Genomic DNA, 16754 nt, shown 5'->3' on the forward strand with positions numbered 1-16754 from the left:
CTAGTTAGCTTCTTTTTTTTTCATTTTTCATTTTTCTTTTTTAAATAAAAAATAAATTAAGTAAAAGTTTTATTTAACCAAATATATTTAAAAATAAGTTATATCATAGCACGGACCAGTTATCTCTTTCCTGGAAATTTCATTGGGGTCAACTGGTTACTGAACCAGCTATAAACAAAATAATATACAGCATACCTCATAAATATGAATGGCAGTTGAGAGCAGCGTGGTTGATGACATGATGCTGTTTTTATTTTTTTTTTTCCCCGAATGACGACATACTGATTAGCAGTTGAAGCCCTTTTATGCAGAATCCACTTCACTAAGCTTTCTAAGATCGGTACTAAGAAGTTACTGTTCCTAGTCTTTTCAACATATATGGTTTTCACACCTAGATTTTCCAAGTAGATCTTTTCTTTATTCCAGGGGGCTGGCAGATTCGATTTCTTCGTTCAATCGGATAAGCTCAGAGCTGATCCTTCGTGGGTATTTCTTCTCCGGTCTCAATCATTTTCCCAGGTATGTATGTATCCTCCACATTATTTTATGCATTAATGTAAGAGAACACAATCAAATTCGATACACTCCTTATTTGTACCCTAGTTTCATTATCTGGCATCTTACTGCACTTTTGAATTCCTTTTCTAACCTAAATGCATAAACATGTATAAAATCATATTCACCCAACAATTTTTTTTTTTTTTATAATTACATACGAGGATCTTTTAGGAATCAGATTCTCTTTATGGAAGAGATTTTATTTTTTTGGATTTGGCAATGTATAGTGTGTTGCGCCATTTAAAATTTAAAATGGTGCACTTCTAAATTTATAATATTTAATTTGATTATAAAATGGAAGGAATCTTAATATACTTTGTCCATTTTTGTTAATCCAATTCTCTTGTTCCACAAGGAGCAAATTGGCTAACTGAACCGGTTAGCATTGTTTTAGTCCAATACTCTTCCAAAAAGTATAGAGGCGAATACGGCAACTTGATACATCCATTCTTAACAACCCTGACCCCGCCACAAAAAATAAAAATCATATAAAAAATAATTTAAGAATTTACTTTGTTATATATATATATATATATATATTTGTTGGCTCTCTACATATTAGCTTAAGAACTTAGTTCGAATGCTTCAATATGGTATTAAAGTTCCTTTTCCTTGGTAGGTTTCAATTATGGTCTCTTTGCCCCTATTAACTTTTACTTTTACTAGCCCCTCAAAAAAAAAAAAAAAAAACTTTTACTTTTACTTTTAAAAAAACACTTAAACTTTTACTACTTAGATGCTCTAAATATGGTATTAAAGTTCCTTTTCCTTGGTAGGTTTCAATTATGGTCTCTTTGCCCCTATTAACTTTTACTTTTACTAGCCCCTCAAAAAAAAAAAAAAAAACTTTTACTTTTACTTTTAAAAAAACACTTAAACTTTTACTACTTAGATGCTCTAATAAAAACAAAAGTTCATATTTCCCACAATAATGATGGAAATAATCGTACTACACTAGAACATGATCTCTCCTCCTCCTCTTCCTCGAGGATATAAAATTGATAAAACACATGTTTCATTGTACAATGTTTAGGAAAAAGATTTTATATATAAAATATTTTGAGGTATTTAGTATGACAAGTAAAACTTTTCAAGCAAACCACCAAAACCAATGGCTCAACTAGTGAAGCCAGAGGTCTTGTGATCAGATCTCCAAAACCTGTAGTTGAAACGATGACTCTAGCGACCATCACCAAAGCAATGTCTTTGATAACCGAACCACCAGTATCGATAGTCAGAACGACAGTTCTGGTTATCGGACCTCCGACACCGATTGTCTAAACGATGTCTACGATGACCAAGGCTCGACACCAGTCATCAAAACAACAACTTCGGCCAATGGACCATAGGAACCAGTTCCAGAGTAGCAGCTCCGGCCATTGAACCATATACACAGGTCATCGGAACAACGGCTTTCATAACTGAACCTCTGGCACCAATCGTCGGAGCAGTGGCTTCGACCGCTAGACTGCTGACACTAGCTGGTCAACCCACCAAACTGGTAATCTAGCCAACAAAGAGGGTGAAGGGAAGCTATTGTGTGTTTTTGTAAAATGTTTTATCAAATTTTTAAAGATTAATGTTTTACAACTTATAAAGGATTTTACGGCCAACGGAAAAATATTTTACAAATTTGACCACATTTTACATATAAACAAACACCTAAACATGAGAAAACATTTTCTAGAAAATATTTTATTTCAAAACAAACATAGCGGTGTTTGTTTGTTGTAAAATGTTGGTTAAACCTAAAAACATTTTAGTTGACCGTAAAACCCTTTACAAAATTTTGTAAAATGTTTTTCATACAAAAACTTGGGCAAAACATTTTACAAATAGTTGAGCTCGCACAACCCCCCGCCCTTAAATACTCCTTGTACACCCTTCACCCTTTTCCTCTTTTGCTCACAAAGGTGGTCTACATAGCCTTGAATCACAATGGTCACCACAATCTAGTTCGTGGTGGTTGAAGGATTCAATGGCGGTTGGGTTTTGGTGAATTGTGCTGGTGAAGTTTCAATTGCAATTGGGAGGCACTAATAGCGGTTGAGGGGTGCCAGTGGTAGTTGGGAAGCATTAATTTGGTGGCTGAGGGCAATGATCTAGTGGCCAAGGCTGTGGATCCCTTGAGGTTGCACCAATCTTGTGGTTGGGGCCATGGGTCTAGTTGGTTTTTAGGCTGATCTAGTGGTGGCGAGGTCAACAAGCATCAATTTGATGGTTGGTTGGATCGAGTTGCTCCAATTTGGTGGGCCGTAAGGTGGATTGTGCTAATCTTGTGGTCGCGAGTAGGTTTTGATATGATATTTTTCCCCTTTTCATTGTAGGTCACACCAAACATTTGTAAATGTCTTTATTAGAAATTATTTTCAGTTCCAACAAAACCAATGGAACATTAATATCATCCTGCCCCTTTTTAAAAAACATTCAGATATCATCCTGCCCCTTTTTAAAAAACATTCAGATAAGTTTCATTGAAACACACTTTTTGATCCAAAACATCCAAATAAGGGGTAAGATACCCCCTCTCCTCTCCCTCTATCCAAATACACTCTTTCTTGATCTCACTAAAGCATACAATAGCTCTAAACTTTAGTATAAAAAAAAGTTTGGTGTTAAGAAAAAAAAGAATTTTAAGCCCTATAAAACTCTCTTATAGTCTTTTTAAAATCTTAAAAAAAAGACAAAAAAAAAAAAAAAAAAAAACCTCTACAATCTATTATATATGCTTTATAAATTTTTAATTTTTTTAAAAATTATTCACTATAATTTATCAAAATGTTAAAAGTTTTTCAATTATGATTCTAGGTGTCTATTTGCCACTAATTTTTTTTTTTTTTTTTTTTTTTTTTTTTGGTGTAGTTTTCAACTTGTTTTGTTATGTACAGATTTTTAAATTTTAAAGTGCAATTATACTTTAACTCATTTTTTTTGCAAAAATTCAAATAACTTGATATCATATTGACAAGATCGTAAAAACAATCTTCTCTTATAACCTACATAAAAAATCAATTAATATCTTGGTAAAAGATGTCATATATTTGAAATACTATATTATCTATAAATAATTTTGTTTTTTAACTTTATTCCTTGCAATAATACCAAATGGGCAAGTTAGAGTGTGCTGTAGCAACAACAAAAAGAAGGATTTTTTTTATCACAAAAAATCAATTTATTTATTTTATATTATCACTTTTACAACACACCATATATCTCTCTTTTTTTATTCTACACTTCATCGTATTAAAAAAATATATTTTCTATCCACAATCCTACACCACAAAGAGAATAGAAAATTCTTAGGTATTTCTGGAGCACAAAAAAATGGTGTTCCATCATTTCACACATATGGTAGACTCTATCATGAATTTAATGAATGAACTATGAATGTGAGAGGAGAAAATATTATTTTCCGTGCTACGAAAATATCTAAGAATTACTCTTTATATACAACCTAATAAAATAATACATACCTAATAAAAATAAGAATTACTCTTTACATAAGATTAAAAAAAAAAAAATTATTTACAACCTATAAATAGTAAGGTTGTATATATGCAACCTGTAGCAAAATTGCAATTTTTTTTGAAATTTACAAATCTAGATGAAGTGAGTTTTGGGTGTAGGTAAGTTCGGGTGTCTTAGGGTAAGTTTGGCATCTGGTTGAAGCTTTAACTTTTAGATTTTAACTTTTATGAACAACTTTTTATAACTTTACTTTTTCTTATTTTTTTCTCATTATTTCAAAATTTTTCAAGGTATAAGTATAATATAACACATTTTTAACAAAATTTTTTTTAATAAAAAGCTATATAAGTTGTTCTTAAAATACTTAGATGGTAAAATAACAACAGAAAAGTGGTTAAATGCCAGTGCTCTAAGTATGCGTTTGAATAGCTGATTGCGTTTCTGTGTTGGGCATTTTTGCCTTTTTTTTTTTTTTTTTTTGACGGCATCTCTTGCACTGTTTATGTGCATTAAAACAAATAAACAGCATTTTATAAGTATAAACAGTAATTAAAAATTATTTTTATATCATTTTTAATTTTTAATTTTTTTTAAAAAATTATTACATCACCCAATGCGAATGCTTTTATTCGTACTTTTATTCGTATGACTTTAATTGGAGGTGACAAGTGAGGAGAGCAGAAAAAAACACAAGATAAAGGAGAATTTTGCTTTGGGTTTTGTGATTATCGAATTTAGACAAATAATCCAGCTCTCCTAGTCGTAGAGTTGCTAAGATCACAGACGTAGGCACGTAGCACGACCAGGACCTAGAGAGACATCGACAATAGGAAGTGTGAACAATGCTAATCCAGCTAACAATGACTTTTTTAGTCAATTTGGCCACTTTCTCCGAACCGTGTGCCATGGGTTAGAAAATAGAAACCTCGTTCCCTTTTATTTGTTCCCACTGCTTTTCCAGGCAATTTCAGAGTGCCAATGCCTGCTTACTTTCGTACTATTAACTCTTTAAAAATAAATAATACACACCCTTTTCTAAAGGCCCTGCGAAACTTCGTTTCAAGTTCAAAGGATTAAATCGCAGTACGCATCCCTGCAATAGTCATGAGAGCGAGTCAATAATAAATAAATAAAGAAGACGCAGTATGTGGCATTAGTCAAGTCAGGGACCACACCCCTAGGTCCCTGCAGAACTGACAAGTCACGTCAGAATCATCTGGACCGTCACGGAAAGTGAGTGATACAACTTGTTCATCCATTTGACTAACTGGAAACGTGTGGGTGGATTACTTGCTTGACGTTTAAGTTTTTGCTTGATCTTTAGTTGTGGTAAGAGCATTAGCATTGTGTGGTCGTAGATTTCTAGGGTGTATTTGGGAAATATAGCATTTATAAGCTTAAAATTTATCTACATCAGAAAATGGTAAAGGCAAGTATTGTAAATTTTTTACAATACTTGCTACAGTGCAATTCTATCTTTAGAATTGCACTGTAGCAGAATTGTATAAAAAAAAATAGTATTTTATCTCTACTCTCTCTCCTCTGTCTCTCATTTCTTTCATTTTGTCTGTGCCCCTCTCTCTCTCGTCTCTGCTCTCCGTCTTCTCTCTCATTTCTGCGCTCTCATCTCGCTCATTTTTTTTTAATGGATTTGGTCTGATGGCTCCAGTGATGTTTTTTTTGGAATGGGTTTGCTCTCTCATCTCTGCTCTCCATCTTCTCTCTCATCTCTGCTCTCTCATCTCTCTCATTTTTTTGAATGGATTTTCTCCGATGGCTTTGGTGATGATTTTATTGGATGGGTTTGCTCCGGTGATGATGTTTTTTTGAATAGGTTTGAATGGGTTTGCTCCGGTAATGATTTTATTTGAATGGGTTTGAATGGGTTTGCTTCGGTGATGATTTTTTTGAATGGGTTTGCTCCGGTGATGATGTTTTTTGAATGGGTTTGAATGGGTTTGCTCCGGTGATGATTTTTTTTTTAATGGGTTTGCTTCGGTTTTTGATCGGTGGCTTGGGTTTCAAATCGGCGGTGTGGATTGGTTGATCGGCGGCGTGGATCAGTGGCCTGGCCTGGGTTTTTGATCGGTGGCCCGGTTTTTGAATGGGTTTGTGTTTGTGTGTGTGGCTTGGCTTTGTTGCTGGGTTGTGTTTGTGCGTGGCTTTGTTGCTGGTTTGATGTTTGTGTTTGTGTGTGTGTGGGTGTGATGATGGGTTTGGATAGGTTGATCGTTGTATAATGGGTGTGTGTTGTGTGTTGAATCGGTGCTAGGAGAGAGGAATAAAAATGGCTGTTGAAAAGCCCAGGAAAATAAGCTGAACGGTTGGGAAGAAATAATAAAAAATGGGTTAAAAAATAATATTTTAATAAAAATAGAGTTTTGGGATGTAGAGGAATTGTAAAATGGTATGGTATATTGATAAAGTGGTGTTTTAGAATGGTAAAATAGGATAGCATTGGAATTTTCCAATGCTAATGCTCTAAGTTGTTTGAGCATATGTGTGGTCGTAGATTTCTTAGGGTGTATTTGGTATTATTATTTAAATAATAATTTTCAGTATTTAAATACTATAACATATATTTTCACAACATTTTTTTAATTCATAAATATTTTCACAACACTTAAATAACCATACTATAAATTTTTTACTAAATGAGCCCTTAGTTTTAAGTCTTACAAATGCCCTTTCAAAAAAAAAAAAAAAATCTTACGAGTGCTAGTATTTGAGAATGCATATCACTTTTTTGTTTTTTGTTTTTTTTTTTTGGTAATTTGGAAATTTTATTCAACTAGCAAGAAGGAAAAAACTCAAGACAAAGCTTGTTACAGGAAACACCATTACGGTTAACCTTAACAAAGGAAGTCAATTCCACAGGAGGAACAAAATTAATAATAAAATCTAAAACTTGGAAATGGCCAGAATTAGCTAAATGATCCACACAAATATTGGCCTCTCGATAGATATGCTTAATACGGACAAGGAGAATTTGGGAAATGAGAAGCTTACAGTCATTGAAAATATGAGAGATCACTGAGTTGCTGTAGTTGGGATTGCTTAATGCATCAACAAGGGCCTTAGCGTCAAGTAGGCCTGTCCACAGGTCAATCCGGGTCAGGTTTGTGCCCAACCCGAAACCGACCCGACCAAATCAAATGGCCAGAATTTCAACCCGCCGACGACCGAAGTGGCTGATCGAATCGGGCGAATCTCACCTTCTACGGATGGCAGTCGGTTCGGTCAGAGTTGGAGATCTCCAAATCGGCCAAAATCCGGCTAGTTAACGACGAAATGGGCAAAAAATCGATGATATTTTCGACGGATTTTCGTTGGGTTATTGTCAGACTTAGCGAAATCTCACCAAATTCAGCAAGATCTCGTCAGATCTAGTGATATCTCGCCAAATCCGATGGAGATTCCATGGATCTAGCTGAGATCTCGATGGAAATGGCAGAGATCTCACCAAATCTAAAAAATTTTGTCGGAAATTGCTCTTTTATCGGTTCGGTCGGGTTTCTTCGGGTTTTGGGAAGAAAACCCACCAACCGACCCGCGGTTTTCGGATTCTAGAGGTGAAGAGCCACCGCCGATTGACACCGACGTCGAGTCGGCCGGTTCTCGGGCTGGATCAGATAGGTTGGCCGGGTGGGTCGGGTATTGGTTGTTGTTGGACACCCCTAGCGTCAAGCTCAACATTAATAGCAGGGAGCTTCATTGGTGGCATAACATCAAACCATCACGAAGAGTCCAGACTTCCGCAGTAAAACTGTTCACGCTGCCCATTTTCCTTGTAAAATGATGTTTTATGGTCTATGAAACCGCATAAGGCGCCAGGTCCGGATGGTCTTTACGCCGGATTCTTTCAACGCTTTTGGCTTGTGGTTGGGAAATCGGTTGTGGTGGAAGTGTGGAGAGTCTTCATTGAAAGGGAGGTTCCCAATTATCTTAATAGAGCCCTCATTGTGCTCATTCCAAAAATCCAAAGCCTAGTAACCATTGGTAATTACAGACCTATTAATCTATGCAATACTATTTATAAGATCATCTCCAAAGTTATTGTGGCTCGGCTTAGACCGCATTTGGAGTATCTGGTCTTGCCTTACCAAAAGGCTTTTGTTCCGGGTAGAAGAGGAGCTGACAATGTCATTATTGTTCAAGAGTTGATCCATTCTATAGACAAAGCCAAAGGTAGCAATGGGTATATGGCTATTAAGATTAACCTTGAAAAAGCTTACTACAAGATCAAGTGGAGCTTTATTAGGGAAATGCTTATCTTTTTCAACTTCCCTGCCAATCTTATTGAGCTCATTATGAGTTATGTATCTTCGCTTTCGACTTCCCTTCTCTTTAATGGTGGCTGCCTCGACTCCTTTTGCCCATCTAGAGGTATTAGACCAAGGGACCCCCTGTTTCCCTTCCTTTTTTCATATCACTTTATTTTACACCTTAAAAACATATTCTATTTATTTTACCACCTCATTTTACAACTCACCCAATATTTTAATTTCTATTTTTATATACAACTTATTAAAATAAGATAAACTATACAAACAAATAATATAAACAAATCAACTCTCTCTTCCTCTCACTCCATCAAACCCACACAACCACCACCACCAAACCACAACAACCCACGACCAAAATTTCACCCCACACAGCCAACGTCACAGCCAAAATCCACATAGCCACTACCACCGAACCACAACAACCCATAACCAAAATTCCAACCCACATAGCCAACATCATGGCCAAAACGCAGCCAACCCACAGCCCCTATGCCAAACCCACAACCCAAACCCATACATTCCACAACTCACGCCACCACGACCTAAGCAACCACCCCATGACCCACCAACAACCCATAACTCGTAAACCTCAAAATTATCCCATGAAACCCACAGTGAGAACTCACGCTACCACGACCTAAGCAACCACCCCATGACCCACCAGCAACCCACAACTCATAAACCTCAAAATTAACCCATGAAACCCACAGTGAGAGGTCTGAGAGAGAGATTGAGAGTTAGAAAGAAGGGAGAAGAGATAGGCCAGAGAGTGAGAGAGGTGATGTCTATGAGGAGAGAGACGTAGCTGAGAAAGGAGAGAGGTGAGAGAAGGGAGACACGAGTGAGACGCAAAGAAAAGAGAGATATTTTCAATAAAATAATATATATATATATTTTTTTTTTAGAGCAGCTGTATCAGATGTTTTAAACAAATCCTATTTTTAGCACAACAAAAAATTATTTTATCTATTTTAGTACAGTATTTAACATTATACCTTACATCTCATCTCTTATTATAAACATTTCCCATTAAAATAATACATACCTTTTATTATTAAAAATAAAAACACACACCACCACCTAGTTAGCCACAACCCACCACCACCACCACCACCAAATTTCTGCAAATACGGAAAACCCAAATGCAAAACCCACAAAATCAACCTAATTTCTACAAATCAAGATATACAAAAACCCACAACTTGCAAAACACCAAAAACCCAAAATTTTATAGCTGTAATTCGCATAATGCAAAAACCCAACCTCCCTACCTCCAACCTAATTTCTATGAAATCGCAAGCCACCAACCCACCAATTGCAGCCCTAAAAAACCCAACACATCGCAACCATCGCACAAAACACCAATTGCAACCCACAAACCCACTAATCTCAATGCCACCAATCGTAACTCACAAAAATTAAACTCATAAATAGTGGCAACAGAAATCTCAACTTCGATTCATTTCTCTCCATCATTGAATTTCTTTGCCTTACTTCTTCCTTGATCAATCTTGCTGCGAATCTAGTGGCTATGTTGAGCTCAAAGAAGACAATCCAGGTGGAATTGGCGGGGAACAAGTTTTGGGCATGGTAGGGATTGTGTTGTTGGCTAGTGGTGTCGCAATTGGGCTAGAGACATGGAGGTGAATTTGCTAGAAAGGATTTAGAAATTGGAGGATTTTCCACAAAGAGAGAGAGAGAGAGAGAGAGAGAGAGATCAGTATAAGAGAGGAGAGAGAAATGGTGGTGCATCCAATGGTAAATGCTAATGAGAAATGGCTAGTGGTGTCGCAATTGGGTTAGAGAGGTGGAGGTGACTTTTTTTTTGTGTTTGATGTGCTAAATGCTAAAAATTTAGCATTTAGTACATCCAATGGTAGTGCTATTAGCATCCAGTGTGCTAAACAAATGTTAGTTTGGTATACTAAAGTACTATTTTTGCTACTTTAATATACCATTTCATAATTCAACCTACATCTTATATACTATTTTATTATACAAGCCATTAAAATAAAAAAATTAAAATAGCAAACACAACACCACAAAAACTACCACAACCGACATCACCAAACCCAACACCACCACATCAATCCTAGCATCAATGCATTAAAGGAATTAAAAGAAGTTTACCTATCCAAGTTTGGCATTAGGAAGTTTAGCTCTAATAACATCCTCAAGTTCCTTCCGTATAGGTATTGTACCAGACATCACTACCTGAATCGTCAACAAGTCATACTTATTAACCTCAGGGCTCTTAGCGATCGCAAAAACAACCAAACAAACAAAATGTGCGATTGTAACCTTGAATTTATAAACCAACTCCAAAATCTTAACAATCTCAAACTTTTGCATAATCAAAATTGCTGCCCCAACTTGTAACCCACAAAGAAAAACCGAGTTCAACGAATAAATACGAGACAACGAAAACACACAGAGTAAACACCCTATTGCCAAACCCACAACCCACAACCACCACTACAACCCATAGTTATCACCGCATCACCACCTAACACCGAGATCCACCAAACCCACATCACAAATTGAGATCCATACCATCAAACCCACATCACCAAACCCATTGCCTAGAACCATAGGAATGAGATAGAGAAATAGTGAGAGAGTCAGAGAAATAGTGAGAGAGGCGTGAGAAAGATGGTGAAAGAGAGGTGGGAAGAGGAGAGAGAGGCATGAGTGAGAGATTGAGGAGAGAGAATAAATTAATTAACAAAAAAAAAGTAGCATTGCTATAGTGAAAAATTTTTGCAAATTTTTTTCCAAGTGGCATTTCAAATGGAGCCACTTTTTTGTTGTTTGGTGCTAAAATGGCATTTTGAGTGTTTTAGCACCCTCAATGTTAATGCTCTAAGTATCTCTAAATTTTTCTCCTTATTTTAGGATAAGAACATACTTTTTTCTATCTTAGCTAACCAATTTTCAAAACGCCCATAACAAATTCTCTACTCTAAATCTGATTTCATTTAAATATTATTTCTCTCACCTTTCAAAACACCTAATTTTATTTATCACAGTTCCCAAGACACAAAAATAATAAAATAGTGATTTAGGGAATGAACATTATGGCATTGCTTGAGTGGCCCTCAAGCTTGCTTAAGCAAGTCATTAAAACATAGTTTTCTAATTTTATTCTCTCTTCATTCTTTAACTTTCAAAGTAAGATCATTCATAAATTAGAACCTACATATATATCCACAAATATTCAACAATCCCCTACTAGGTTTTTTTTTTTAAATTTTTTGATAGATGACAATCCCCTAATAGGTTTTATTATCTATAGTTAACTTGGTTGACAATTTGTCATGCATAAAAGAAAGTGTCTTTTAACTTAAATACAATGCTCAGGAAATTTTAAAAAAAAGATTTGTTTCTAAAATTTAAGGCTCCAATGAGTCTCACCTTATCTCATTATTAAAATTGACAGAATAACTAACATAAGGGGTGTATTTGGTACACCATCCAAGTTCATTTACTACATTAGCAAACAAACAAACGATAAAGGAGTCTTAGTGCAGCAACATAAAATTTCAGGGGGTTCTAAACATGATTATGAAAACCAAAACAGAAATGGTTACATGAAATTAAATATGAAAACCCCCAAAATTTTATCAGTAGTACTTTAGGGGACGTTTGAGTATGAATTGATCTAGAACCTTTACAAAAGCCTCCAATACTTTGTTTATCAAGGTTAGAGCTTTGCACCTTCAAGATTAAGGATTGGGACTTGAGTCTATTTATTGGAACAAAATAGGGAGTCTACAATGAATATTATCTTTAAATGAATATCCAGGTTGACCTTAAAACTAACTCCATGACAAAAGATTGAAAAGAATCCTCCTTAGTGATGAGATGGAAATTAGAGAAAAATTATTGAATAAGCATGAGAGTAGATTTGATGACATTGTGAGTAATGGAAAGAAAGCACGGATACTTCATTTGGGGTGCCATTCTGGTGTCGCACTCGTGTCATTTGGGGTGCTGTACTAGTGTTGTACCACAAGACTCTATAATCCTTGGGACACAGGTATTACCTAGATCAGGAAAATCTATAGGACGCTCAAGGTGCATCTCACATAGACCATGACACTCATGGAAAGCATTTGAGGCTCAAACATGATGAATTGGTTCTTGTCAAAGCAAGAAGTGGAAGCACTAGAGCTAGAGCTAGGAGCCATTATCCTGGAAACAATTAGAGAAAATATGCAATGAAGATCAAGACATGACTCAATGGAACAACGCCTACATGAGATATCCCAATATGCTTGAGGAAAGGTATTTCCACAATGATGTGTGTATGGAAATTGTAGTGCAAGTGTGAAGGGTTTATACCATAAAATACCTAGTACATAGGCCATAATCAAGGCCTACAACACAATCATGGTATACAGGCGATGATTAATGGGCAAAATTTCACTTGAGCATTTTGTCGAACATTTAGCGTGCGTAGTCAACGCAACCGGGAATGAGCGAACAACCACCCATGAAAATGGTCCAAATTACACACAAATAGCCTTCAAAGCTTCAAAGGGAAACAAACCCCATCGTTGAAAACCAATATAATAGAGAATTTTTGATGGAATTTAAACACAAATCCAACCTTTGTGAAAAAATCCCAATTTTCATGCGCCAGATTGAAACTAGATGAAATGCATGGTGAAATGAGATGGGATAGCGTAAGATTACCTCAATGATGAAGGAAAACCTGAAAGGAATACAGTAATCTTGAAATAATTTCAGGTTGGAAGCTTGAGGGTGAGGAGGTGAAATTTCGGACTACCGAAAAAAATAGCAAAACCGACCCCAAATGTCGAGTAAAAACCATTTAAATGAGGTTTGGAACAAAATTCGGTAAAAAAAAAATTCGGCCTATTTTAAGTAAGAATTTTTATTTTACATTTTTTCTGTTTTAAATTTGCTTATTTTGCTGAAACTGAAAATTTTTTACTGAAAGTATTATCGATAAAAGTAAAAGTTAGCTGAAATAGTACATTGAACTCATGAATAGTACTAAAAAATACAGAACCCATAAATAGTAGCAAAAATAAGCTATATAGTAAAATAAATTGGTTTTTTAATTTGGAGTCAAACTCATACTTACCCATCAATACACTCCACATTTTTACATTATATTTTATTAAAATATCAAATTTTCTTGATTTTTTAGGGCCTGTTTGATCTATCATCTCAAACTCACATTTTTACATTTTAAATAACATTACACACATTTCTACACATTTTTTTCATCCACACATATTTTAAAAAACTACAAACAACATTTCTCAAACTACTCTACCAAACACCCCCTAATTATTTTTCTTTTTGCACACAAAATAATCATTATTCACTTTCTTCCTTCAACCTCGAAATGCGTAAAAAATGAATAAAAAACTATATGCAAAATGAATAATGTTAGTGTAAATTACATAGTTACTTTAACAATTTTGCAAATTTACATTTTTTTAACTTGATTGATTGATATGGATGATTTTGAATGTTGAATGTGTAAAATTGATACATATTTCTATTTTGTATTGATTGATGCAAATGCACTTCTTCTTCTTTTTCTTTTCTCTTTTTTAGAGAGAATTTCAATTTATGATGTCCGCTCTTGATAATAACTCTTTATCATCAAACTAAGACACCAATCTGTTTTTTGATGCAAATGCTCTTAGAAAATTAAAAAGACCCTATTTTTCTCAAGAAAAACACTCTAAAGACTTGCCACCAAAAAAAAAAAGAACAAAACATCTTTTGGGTTCTTTCATAAGGAGAGAAGCATGTTTAAACAAAGTTTGAGCAAGTGCTATTTGAACCATAATAGAAATTAGGCATTGATTACACTTAGGACTTGCAAGTAGTGTGTAAATTTAAACACTAAAAGCAAGTTATTACAAAAGAAATAGTGAGTTGGCTAAATGCCATACAAGAAACCAGCACATAATGTACACACAAAATATCACTAAGGTTTGATAGACACAATCTTCTAATGAGTTACATCGTATGAATGATGAACCCCTTCCTATTTGTCATTATTAAAAGAATTCTACATTTTTTTTAACAAAATTAAAGTACACCACATTTGAATCTTATATTTAAGTTCATGCTTAATTATTCATATTTACTTATTTTATGTGTCTTTATCTTAGAACTTCTTTCCCTTTCTCTCTTGTGTGTGTGTTTGTTTCTCAAAAAAAGAAAAAAATCTTATGAGATCCGACTTTTCTATATGCAGGAGGATAATTTTTGAAGAACAGAAAAATTAGCTGTAAGTACTCATTTATGCATTTCTCATTAGAGTGTCTAGTATTTCATCAAAATTCTCAATATTTACAAGTAGGTCACATGACCGATTGCCGCTAATCACTCACTCAAGGGCCACAATACTCACTCAAACTTATTTATGCATACATATGCTAGCTAGCTTCACAAATGCACTACGCCATTGTAATGCATGACTAAAAATGGATTTCACAAAACTAACTCTATTTTAGAAAGATTTCAGATTTTTTGTATATATTTTTTTTTTATCAAAACTTAAAAAACAAACAAAACTATGGAAAAAGGAACTAAGGACTAAATAAATCTAAATGAGATGCGATGCATAGTGTATGCAAATGCAATGCAGGATGTGCATGAATGTCCACTAATGATATAAAGAATTGAAACAAGGACGGAGGAGCAAATTTGATCTTTCCTACTGAGAGGAAGATGGGTTGGATGGACCTTCACCAGTGTAACCTAAGCTAATCCTATCCAACTAAGTTTTAGGATGCACAATGCATGCAAATGCAATGTCAGATGTGCACATGAATGTCCACTAAGAGCATTCACATCCCAAAATTGCATCCCATCCTATTTTACCATCTCAAAAAGTTACTTTATCAATTGTATTATACTATCTTACAATACACCCAGCATCCCAAAATTCTATTTTTTTTCCCATTTTATTTAAATTTTTTTTTATTTCTTTCTTTTACTATTTCTCTTTTCCTCTCTCTCCCTCAACCTCTAGCATCGGCCACAACAGATAAAACCAAAACAGTTCAACACATAGTCACCCCCACATATCCCAGCACCACCCACCAGACCATTAAACCAAAACCAAAACCACATTTAAAAATAAAATAAAATCAAAACAAAACAAAACAATCAAAGCATCAGTTCAAACCAAGCCAAAACCCTACCATCAAACCAAGCCAAAAACAAAATCACCACAATCTCCGATCTCCACTTATTCACGCCGATCCCAAATCCAAAATCCAAAACCCAGCGCCGATCCAAACCCGCTGGCCACAACCGATCTAAACCCACGCCGATCCCAAACCCAAAATCCACCAATCTCCACGATCCAAACCTACCGGCCACAACTAATCCAATCCCACACCACCACCTGGCCTATGATACACCGATCCACTTATCCAAACCCATCACCTGACCCACCTATCCAAATCCATCACCAACGGAGCTTTGTTTTGAGATTTTGCAAACAAAATCTTAACCCAAACCTAAAAACCCTTGAGAATCTCGGTTTGAAGAGAAAGTGATAGAGTGAAGAGTTAAATGGGTAGAGTTATCTAGAGTGTTGGGTTTAGGAGATGAGTAAATCGGCTTGGTGAAGCTCAGCGATGGCAAGAGAGAAAGATGAGAGACCATGTGTGTAACGACCCAAGGAAAAGCGCTAGTCACATCTGCGCTATATCTTAAAAGGACTAGTCACAATGGAGGCTCTTTGTAGTTGTTAATAAAGTCCAGATCTACCTAGTAAATACTCGATGTGGGACTCATCACACACCCACACCCACACACATCACACAATCAATCAAATTAACGACCCAAGAAAAAGCACTAGCCACATCTGCGCTATACCTCAAAATAACTAGTCATAATTGAGGCTCCTTGCAGTTGTTAATAAAGCCCAGTTCAACCCAGTAAATACCCGATGTGGGACTCATCACACACCCACACACATCACAAAATTAATCAAATTGGGACATCACAATCTCCCCCACTTAAATCCCTAACGTCCTCGTTAGGGCCCACTTTGTGGGGTAATGTCTCTAAGCCCACACGGGGTTACCAGGTCAGCTCTGATACCATATGTAACGACCCAAGGAAAAGTGCTAGCCACATCTGCGCTATACCTCAAAAAGACTAGTCACAATTGAAGCTCCTTGCAGTTGTTAATAAAGCCCAGTTCAACCCAGTAAATACCCGATGTGGGACTCATCACACACCCACACACATCACACAATGAATCAAATTGGGGCATCACAATGTGAATTTGAGAGAGAAGAGAGAGGCTTGGTAAAGCTCAGTGATGAAGAGAGAGATGAGAGATTATGTCGTGTGAATGAAAGAGAAAGCTGATATTTAGAATAAAATATTATATTTTGTTTTACAATTGAGCTACAGTGCAATTCTACATTT

At 35.5% G+C, this 16754-nt stretch overlaps 1 protein-coding gene across 5 annotated transcripts in view; it reads left to right on the forward strand.

The window, feature by feature from the left end:
• The first annotated feature begins 233 nt into the window (after nucleotides 1-233).
• The window catches only part of LOC115976210 (calcium-transporting ATPase 8, plasma membrane-type-like), an 84610-nt gene continuing 68089 nt past the window's right edge, over nucleotides 234-16754 (forward strand). For 4 of the 5 annotated variants that reach the window (XM_031097358.1, XM_031097367.1, XM_031097366.1 and 1 more), the window contains exons 1-3: nucleotides 235-340; nucleotides 427-519; nucleotides 14560-14592. The gene's annotated coding sequence lies outside the window, so the exon portion shown is untranslated. Of the gene's footprint in view, nucleotides 341-426; nucleotides 520-14559; nucleotides 14593-16754 lie in introns of all 5 variants that reach the window. The other variant, XM_031097369.1, reaches the window with a different exon arrangement.

This window comes from Quercus lobata, chromosome 2 (assembly GCF_001633185.2).
Source record: "Quercus lobata isolate SW786 chromosome 2, ValleyOak3.0 Primary Assembly, whole genome shotgun sequence".
NCBI classification, from domain to species: domain Eukaryota; kingdom Viridiplantae; phylum Streptophyta; class Magnoliopsida; order Fagales; family Fagaceae; genus Quercus; species Quercus lobata.